This window comes from Camelus bactrianus, chromosome 25 (assembly GCF_048773025.1).
Source record: "Camelus bactrianus isolate YW-2024 breed Bactrian camel chromosome 25, ASM4877302v1, whole genome shotgun sequence".
Lineage (NCBI taxonomy): Eukaryota > Metazoa > Chordata > Mammalia > Artiodactyla > Camelidae > Camelus > Camelus bactrianus.
Window position 1 is genome coordinate 35,304,618 of NC_133563.1, and position 9,918 is coordinate 35,314,535.

At 54.4% G+C, this 9,918-nt stretch overlaps 1 protein-coding gene across 4 annotated transcripts in view; it reads right to left on the bottom strand.

The window, feature by feature from the left end:
* COL22A1 (collagen type XXII alpha 1 chain) overlaps positions 1 to 7,769 on the bottom strand; it is a 213,899-nt gene extending 206,130 nt beyond the window's left edge. For all 4 annotated transcript variants that reach the window (XR_012502318.1, XM_074353139.1, XM_074353140.1 and 1 more), the window contains exon 1: positions 7,316 to 7,769. The gene's annotated coding sequence lies outside the window, so the exon portion shown is untranslated. The remainder of the gene's footprint in view (positions 1 to 7,315) is intronic.
* Positions 7,770 to 9,918: the final 2,149 nt, after the last annotated feature.

Here is a 9,918-nt window from a genome sequence, read left to right on the forward strand (position 1 = left end):
CCTGTCACCTGAAAAACCACCCAGGCTCAGCTACAGCTTGGCAATGTCCGTTAATCACTGTCTCCCTTGTCCCTTTACCCATTCGTGGACCTGCTTTTCTCATTCACCGTGTCATTGATCAGCTCTCTCCTCCGCCCTCCATCCAGGCAGTCCCGCACTTCTGCACCCCTCCCTCCCTCTCTACCCCACCCACTCACCCACATGGATGCTCGCTCAGGCCCCAAGCATGGCACCCCTACCCGCCAACTCCCACCCAGGCCTACGCCAGGGCTGTGTGGATGGAGATAAACAAGGCAGAGTTTCTGCCTCTAGGACTGTACCTGGTGGTGGTGGGGGGCAGCCAGAAGGAGGAACGAATCCTTTAAAAATAGTGCATGTAGTGGGGAGGGTATAGCTCAGGAGTAGAGCACGTGCTTAGCATGCACAAGGTCCTGGGTTCAATCCCCAGTCCCTCCATTAATAAATCAATAAATCCTAATTACCTCCTCCCAAAACAACAACAACAAAAATAAATAAATAAAATTAAATAGTGTGGGGAAGTCTCCGCTTTCTTCCAAGACTCAGCGGAGGCGTTACCCATCCAGGAAGCCTTATGTGAAACCCCAGTCCTAGCACAGGACACTCTGACACTGGAAGGGAAGGGAAGGGATGAGGGAAGGGAAAGGTAGGGTAGCACAGAGGAAAGTGACTTCCGCTCTCATCTGGCCATTTGTCCTTGGACAGGTCACTTAACTCTCTAGGTCTCTCCTCGTACATAAAGTGATTACTAACTACCTCGAGGTAGCTGCAGAAATGACCTGGGGTTGGTGGGGGCATGGGGGAAGTATGTAAACACACGGTGCCAATGTCTGTGCTCTGTAAGTAGTGACGAAAGGTGACTGGCTGGCTGGGGGGTGGGGGGCTCCGCTCTGTCCTCTAGAGCACAGAGCACCTGGACCCTCACCCGCACGCCCTGTGGGCAGCTTGGCCTCAAGGCTGTGATGTCTTTGCCCCTTTATTCCCTAAGCATGCCTGACACGCAGCAGGTGTTCAGACCCTGTTAAACTGATGACCGAATAGACCCCTGGGCGAAGGGCTGTTGTGAACTGACCAACCAAAGAAGCCAGAGGTCTTTGTATTTAGTATATAATATACAGCTTCTGCATCACTTCAGGGAGGAGATAGGGGGCACTTTCTTTTCCAACAAGAGATAAGCTACTGTAGCTGAAGGAGAATCCTGGGGCGCCCATGACCTTCTAAAGGTCAAAGAAAATTGACCTACCAGGGGTTAAGGATACCAGACCTGCTAGATGGCCAGAGACTCCGGGACCCTAGGCTGACCCTCATCGTATTTTCTGAGCTCGTTCCCTGGGCTCCGGCACAGAGATGCTCTACAAGGCACTGGACCACACAGCTAGTACACAGAAGGGCCCAAATCAAGCCCATGCCAGACTTACACCCCCCAACATGGCCCAGTCCATGAGCCCAGGCCCCCAGGCTCAAGAGGGGGCCCAACAGCGCCCAAAGTCCAGAGCCACTTGGTCATCACTCAAGCCCTCCCCATCGATGGAGGAAACACACCCCCATCACGAAAGCCTGTATGCGGGACAGGTGCCAGACAAGGTCAATACTGGTCCACATTTCCAGTTTTGACATTTCATCTGCTTGTATGATTGTGATTTAAGCCAAGCTGTAGTTTCATTAACTCAGTCCTTCCTGGGTGCCGGGCACTGGTGATCCACAGGGTGTCCAGCCCTGCGCAGACACCGCTAGTTCACAGATAAGTAACAGAAAACCCAGCAACTCCAGGAACTCTTTTCCTAGTGGCAAAGGCAGCCTCTCCCACCATGGACCCCAGGAGCTGGCAGTGAGGAGCCGCGGGCAGCAGCGGGCGGCGGGGCCAGGCATGCCAGGGCTTCCCAGATACAAGGGAAACCCAGGCTGACTTGCCAACAGCAACTCAGGAGCAAGGAAAAGGTTGGGGTGCCATTTGGTGTTTCTTCGGAGGCCTGAAAAAATCCCATCCAGGGTCTCATTCGGCTCATCAGTTTGGCTGAAGGCGAACGGGGTGCACTGCACCACCGCCTGCAGGGCCCGCGTCACGGCGCGCACTAGACCAGCAAGACTTACAACCATCCAACCTTTCAATCATTTACAGAGTTCTTCCTACGAGCCAGACGCCGCGCTGGGTAGACACGTTTTAGTATTCATTGTTATTGTTCCCAAATTGCTCAGAGGCTGGATTTTGATTGATGTATATGTTTGGATAGAAAGTTCAGAAAGTATATTTGCCAGAATGTTCTAGTGGGTAAGTTGGGCGGCGGGGGAGAGGAGGATGGGAACACAGGGAGGTGGCTGATATTGACACACTTGTAAAATGACGCTTTTACTACTTTTGTCATTTAAAACATTCCAATGAGAAATATTTTCTAAAAAGAAAAAAGTTTTTCCAAATAGTATATTTGCCTCTTTGGATGAATTCTATACATTTTTGTCAGCATACTTAGGGCGCTCTGGAATTTTGGTTCAGGCTTTGCACTAAGACATGGGTTTGAATCCCAGTTCTGCTGCTAGCTCATTGCGAGTTTGAGTGTCTGTAGGCCTCAGTTTGTTCATCTGCACAGGGGGCAGCAGTGCAGCTGATTCACGGGGTAAAGGATGTGAGAATGTGCAGTGCACAGCCTGGCACCAACCGGCATCCAATATCAGGCTCAGGGTCACAGTATTTTTGTTTTCATAGAGGTCCAAAAATGTCATGGGAAAGGGGATTTAAATTATTCTAAGTCCCTCCAAAACCGGGAAGTCACAGCTGACAGAGGGAAGTGGCAGGGAGAGAGATTTCATCTTAACTAGATGTCCAGCAAGGCGCCACGGACTCCCTGGGGAGGCGGCACTCCCCCTGCCAACGGCGGTGGGACAGGAGAAGGTGGGCCAGTGCCAGGAGAGGGACAATTCGGTCATCGGCTGAAGAGACTGAGCAAGGTGGCCGTGATGGTCATCTTACGGTCTTCAGACCAGAGAGCCGAGGAAAGGAAGCATTACTGGGCGACACCCTGCGTAGTCACTGAGTCTGTCATCACAAAGATGCTTGTGGCTCTGTTTTATTTTCAAGTGAGATTTTGTTTAATTTATTGTTGAAGTTAGTTTGCTTCTTCTCATCTTTATAGGAGCAAGAGCAGCTTGTCCCTGTGGCCCGGCTGCCGGGCAGTCAAAGCTGCTCCAGCTGGCCCGGCTCTGTCAGCACACAGATACAGGAGACTTCCCCTCAGAGACAGTGCCGACCGAAAGACAGTGCAAGCTGCTACTTTTCTTCAAAACTGTGTTATGAACCAAACTTTAAAAAAGGAAAATGGTATTCTCACTTCCACCAGAACACAGGCAGAATTAGCTAGAAGTAGTGAGCGTCCAGTAGCTGGGAGCATACGAGCTAAGGCCAGCGCACAGCTGGAGGGAACGTACCCATCAGACGGGGCTTGTCCCAGGAGGACTCTGACAACCTCCACGACCTCAGCGGGCTGGCGGGGCCGCCCTCCGCACATTCCCTGGGTGTCTGCCAAGGCTTCCCTTTGTTTGGGCCACGACGTTACCCAGCCCATGTTGCAGCCTCTCGTGAAAGCTCAGTCCTAATACCTCCTGAGAACCATCAAAACGGCCACGCCCTTTGACCCAGAAATCCTATTCCTTGGGAATCACTGCGGAGTGGTGGGAGTCACCAGCACAAAGATGCTCGCGGCAGTGGCTAGTGGGAATGGTGGGCGCCTCATGGCTCATCCACTGGAAGGAATTCTAATAAGCAGAAACAAATGGTACTTACAAAACCACAAAGAAAGTGACCGACTTTGCTAAATAGCAAAGCTGAGGAACGGTCATGTTGTATCATTTCTTCATTCAACTCCACATTCATGTGAACATTTAGTCACTCATTCATCCACTGATCCGACAATCCCTGTGCTGGCCCTGGGCAAAGTGCAAAGGAGGAGAGGTCATGTGCCACCTGGCCTTGAACTGGCCATCTCAGACACCAACCCTATCCCTCACATACACCTCTGCGTGCGCGTGTGCGCACACACACACACACACACACAATGCCAGGTCCTGGGTGGAAAGACCTCTATGTCCTGGTCCCTCTGGAAACCTGTGTTTGAGACCTCCTCTGTCTCTACATACAAAGCAAGCAAGTCACCCACTCTCCTGGACTCAGTTTCTTCATCTGTAAAATGGGGGAACTGTGCTTTTTCTATCTTAGCAGATGTTGGTCTTTCTGGATTTTACAGGTATTTTTGTCAGGCAACCTGCCACATCTTCAATTCTTGAGTAGGAGGATTGGCTAAAAATCCTCAGGGGCCTCTTGGCCGGCCTGCGTCAGTAACGATGCCCTATTTGAGGGGACGTTTCCCAAGATGCGGAAAAGGCCTGTGTTGATGTGACAAGCGCTCTGATCCCCAGACGCGTGTTTGACTCCTGACTCTCGTATTCTCTCTACCTGTCCTCAGGGAAGTCATTCAAACTCTCACCTTCCATTCCCTTGTTCATAAAACTGAGGTGAGGGGTCAGGTATAGTTCAGGGGTAGAGTGCATGCTTAGCATGCACAAGGTCCTGGGTTCAATCCCCAGTACCTCCATTAAAATAAATACGTAAGTAAAAACCTAATTACCCCCCAAACAAACAAACAAAAATAAAAACTGAGGTGAACGACACACACATAGTTAATCGCACACAACCTGTGTGAGCCCCTGGCATCGCCAGCAGCAGCACTGAAGGAAGAAAAGGGGGGAGGCGGGGACCAGCAGAATCTTAGGACTGGAAAGGAGGCACTTAGAAAGCGCAGGATCTCAAGCTGGGAAAAGACCTTAAATCTACCTGGACGGTTCACCTGGACGTCAAGGTTCAGGTCAGCCCTTGACCAGCTCTGCGAAATGGCCATCCAGCTTCTGCTTGAATCCCTCCTGCACTGGGGCGCCACCCCTCAGAGAGCGGGTCCCGGGCAGCCCTCCCGTCCCTGCACCACTCTTTCTGCTAGACTTGAGTCCAGTGCCCTCTGGTCCTCCTGCCGCCTGCTCTGGGGTTGAGAGAGCCCACCAGCCAGGGCTCCTTCGGGTTGCCCTGGCCACACGTCTTCTTCCCTCCCCACCAGACACCTTTTCTTACAGCAACATCCATCTTTCCCTGTGAGCCACGGCTCTGTTCCCAGGACACGCTGGCTCCCCTCCTGTGAAAGCGCTTCCACGTCTCTGCAGCCCTCTTAGCACGGAGCGCGAGGGGGGCAGACAGCGCAAATCGTCTAGCCGGGAGCTGGCGAACTCCTGGGCCTGGAGAGGCCCTGCTGGTCCCACAGACGACCCTGGGTGACCAGAGGGCACACGCTTGGCTGCAGTGGGCGGCTACTCTGATGGCCTTGCAGGGACACAAGCCAAAACTTGTCTCATCCTTTCATTTTGCAAAAGAAGCCAGAGAGTCAGACGTGTACGTGAAATCTCCTGTGCACGTCGACAAGTAATGAAAACATTCTTAAAAATCAAGGGTCTTTTATTTTTTAATTTTTTCTTCTTTTTTTGTGGGGTGGTAATTAGGTTTTTTAATTTACCTATCTCTTGATGGAGGTACTGAGGATTGAACCCAGGACCTTGTGCATGCCAGGCGCGCACTATACCACTGAGCTACACCCTCCCCCCTCCAACAAGTAATGAAAACAAATTTAAAATAACTTATGAAGCACTAAAACCGCCCATGGGCTGGATCAGCCTGTGGGCCACTTACTGAACCATTTTGTAGATGTGAAAAAACTTTTGAGAATCTGATGAAACTCTGAAGAAGCCCCGGAAAAAAAACAGTGACAAACAGATTTCTGCTCCTAACATTTTAAAGGTCCCAGACATCCCCCAGAGTCACTCCTGGGTCCCCAGGAAAGGAAGGCCTCCGGTCCTCCAGCCTCTTGCCTGCCACGAGAGGCCCAACAACCACATGGTGACGATTTCCTGAAGTCACGCAGCCGGCCCCTGAGGAGCAGAGCGACAAGGACATCTGGTGGGGGGTGCTTCCTCCCACAACCACTGATGCCACCCTCTCCCCAGTCTGTGATGTGGAAGCAAACTAAGACCCACTGCGTGCCTGCGAGGTACCAGGCACTCACGGGGTTCTTTTACTGTATCCTTTTTTCATCTCCGGGTGGCAGGTGAGGAAACTGAGGCTCACTGGACGCGGGCCCCTAGCTCAGGGCAGCCGGAGAAAGCAACAGAGTGGGGAAGCGGAAGGCAAGACGGGCAGCGAAGCCCCTGCCCTCCACCCTCACCCTCGGCACCAGCGGGCGGCACACCCCACACAGCAGGCCTCTGGGAACGCGGAAGCCCTGGGGTTAAGAACTTCCCTGGAGCAACTCAGTGAACTAAATGAGAAAGGGTCTGAAGATACGGCCCATCGCGGGGCGGGGAGGTCTCACAGCACAAGCCTGGCTCTCAGGATTCTGCCGGGTGTACATCCTCAGTGAGAGACAGACAGATCGGGCCTGGAATGGCCTGTGAAGAGGCGGGCGCCGCACGAGGTTCTGGAAGAAGACACGTTCTGGTGGGGGGAACCCGGCACAGGCTCCAGGAGGGCCGGTGGGGCCGCCTCCTTCTGGAGGTGCCTGATAAGCCTGCCATCTGTCATCTCTGAGTCTGGGCTTGAGTGAGGAGAAGGGCAGCCACGTTTCCCAATAATGTGACTAATTCCAGTTATACTTTGTAACCTAGGACAAGAAACTGTGGTCTGTTGTAAAGGACTGATTTGCAGAAAAAGGACAAAAACACCTTCTTGAGCCAGAGAAAGTGCGGAGAGGAGGATATAGTGCTCGGATAGCAAAGAGATTTAAATTTAGACCAAAATGCAAAGTTCTTGGGCAACAAATGCAAAACCAAAGGGAAGCTGCTCTTCCCCACCTCACCACTTCTGGTTTTTTGTCTTTTAGCCATCTTTCTGTCTCCTACTCCAAAGCTGAAAGAAGCTGGCATACTGCAACAACTTCAAAAGTAGCAACTCAGAAACAAGCCCAGCATCTGACACACTGCAGCCATCCCTGCGCTCTGCCTTCTGGAGCTGCTCAGCGAAAATCAAACAGGTGCCTTCTCACTGACTCGGCTCCATCCTTCTCTGAAGCTTAGGCAAAGCACAGATCCACCTCGCAAGACTGAGCTCACTCCCTGAAGAGCTTGGTGTGTTCAGGCTCCAGAAGGAAACAGATCTCAGTTAGGAGAGGGCAGGGTCCCCAGGGCTCAGGCACACCCAGGGCTCTTCCCTCCTGGCCACGGGGAGATAGGTGGAATCCTGCAGCCCCCAGCGGAGAAGGGGAGCAGGCCTTACCTGGTTAGGGGAGAAGCTCAGACGGAGACCAGCTGGGGTTCCAGTCCAGGGCGGAACACCGGACTGCGGGGTCTGAAGAAGCAGCCCGCCCCGGGCAGCCCCCTCCTGGGGGGGGGGGGGCTGCCAGCAACTCTGCCCGCCCACCCCCGCAAATCTAGCAAACTGACCCTTTAGTAAGACTTGTAATAGGTCTGGTGGCCTCCCGCAGGCCAGGGGACCGGAGAGAGAACTAGTTTTAAAACAAATATCTAAATAAATACAGTAAAAAGTCAAGCTTAGGAACTTAGAGTATAAAATACAAAATGTGTGAGAAACAAAAAAATAGGAAAAGGGGAGATACTTCCTTAGGGAGGAACGCAGCAGCCGCAGCCAGCCCAGCGGCTCCCCAAGAACAAAGCTGCTCGGTGCCCCCAGGGGCGAAGTGGCCGGAGCGGTGAGATTCCCCCAGCCCCGAGCGCGGAGGGCGGAGCCGGGCGGTGGGCGGGGCCGCGGAAGGGGGAGGGCGGGGCGAGGCGAGGAGGGCGGGGCGGGGCGCGGAGAAGGAGACGCTACCCTCCCCTCGGAGAGGAGCGGGAGGGGCCGGAGGGGCGGGAGGTCCGGGAAGAAAGGGGAGAGCGCGAGGGTGCGTCCCTGCAGGGGGCCTGGGAGGGCTCAGGGGAGCAGGGACGGCGTCGGGTTCCCGGTAGTTAGCAGGAGGCCCTAGGGAGCCCAGGACGTGGCCTGACAACTCTCCATCCAATTATAGACTTCACCGGATATTTTGGTCCCTTTTACAGCCGCGTCTGAAATAGCCCCCTCACCAGGCAGCAGCTGCCTGCAAGTTTGGAAAGTTTGGAGAGGCAGGGGGCTCTGCTTTTGTCCCGCACTGGGAGTCGTACTCCTGTCCCAGCACCTTCCTGCCCCTGCCGTCCCCTACAGGTGGCCCTCTACTGGCTCTCAGGACATCCTCGGGGACGGGTGGACTGATGTCCTTATTTTGAGATGAGAACTGAAAGTTCCAGAAAGGCCAGGGTGACCTGCCAGGGCCCCCCAGCAGAGCAGGGGTGGCGGCCCAGGTGGGTCTGATGAGAAAACTTCCCTTTCTAAAGGGCTTCCCAGCTTCCCAAAGCAGGAAATGAGCAGGTGCCGCCCCGGGGACCCTGCTCTTTTTCTTGCTGACCTCTGTTCCTAAAAATGGGCCAGGCGTGGGTATTCTGAACTAGATGAGAACATGGCTTAATTTGTATGACCTCCCTCACCCCTGTTCCCCTCCCCATCAGGCTCCTAAACTCTGGCGTCTTTATTTGGCTGCCTGTGGGGTAGCAGGGATTTCAGAAACAGACAGTACTGGGCTTATCTGTGACCCAGGGACTTCACAGCAATCCTTCCTTCCTCTCCTCCACATTTCCAGCCACCCTCATGGCGGTTCATTCCAGAGTGTCAGGTACCAGCTAAACGGAACACAGGAGGCAGGCTGGGGAGGGCGGGCCCTGGTGCGGGATGACCACGTGCTGAGATGGAGCCCCACTTATCAGAGTCACAGGTAGGGTGGGGAGGCACCTGGTGAGAAGGCTGCCTGGCACACTGACTTGACCCATGGCCATCAAGGGCCCCATGTGTGCCAGGACAGCCCAGACACAGGGTAGCCCAGTGAGCCCAGGGGGGTTCCCTGCATGCATCCTCGCGGGAGGACAGACAGAAAACAGGGAAGCAGACCATCACATTAGATGACAACATCATCCTAGATGCCGTGAAGGATACAGATAAGGTGGCCGAGTCAGAGGATACATGAGGGAGCAGATTCTACATTCAGGGCTGCGGAGGCCTTGGCTAAAGATGGGAGTACCCCCATTTCCACCCTGCGTGAAGAGGGGGACCGGAGTCAGCCTGCAGGGTGCCCAGAGCTCACCAGGGCACAAGGGGCCTTCCAGGCAGAGGGAAGGACTGGAGGGAGGAGTTGAGGACCCCTTGTGGCCTGCGGCTGGAGGGGGTGGGTGTGGCCAGGGACCAGGCTGGAGAGGCTAACAGGGCACAGATGACTGAGGGAGCTGGGGAGGCCTGCAGGAGAGTGTGGACTTGAGCCTGGTGACCAGGAGTCTCTGGAGGGCTTTAGAGGGGCAGGGGTATGGCCACTGGGGGGTTTATAGCCCCATGGGGCTATGAAGTGGTGGGGCTGGACACGCAGCAGCGGGGTGAGCTGGGAAACCATTCAGGCTTGGCCGGGGAGGAGGCCTCACTAGGCTGGCCTGGAGGTAGGAGTTGGGGCATCCCCAGCACATCCTTGCAGCCACAGGTAAAACCAAGCCTCCAAAGAAGAGAGAGAACGGAAGGGAACTCAAGCTTCTGGCCATAGGTGACTGCAAGGTTGAATCTTTCCATTTGGAACATTTGTTGAGACCTTGCTAGGGTCAGACGATGGGGATGCAAAACTGACCCAGGCCCTCCAAGAAATAGACATCTGGAACTTGGAATTGGCCACCAACACTGAGGGGAAAAGCACCACCCGGTGCTCCAGCACCTGAGCTGGAAGCAGCCTAGCACCAGTTAGGGGATCTCAAGGGCTCTGAGCTCCTAGCTGCCCAGTGCAACCCCCTCCCCAACCCCGCAGTGGGAGCCCCTCTCCA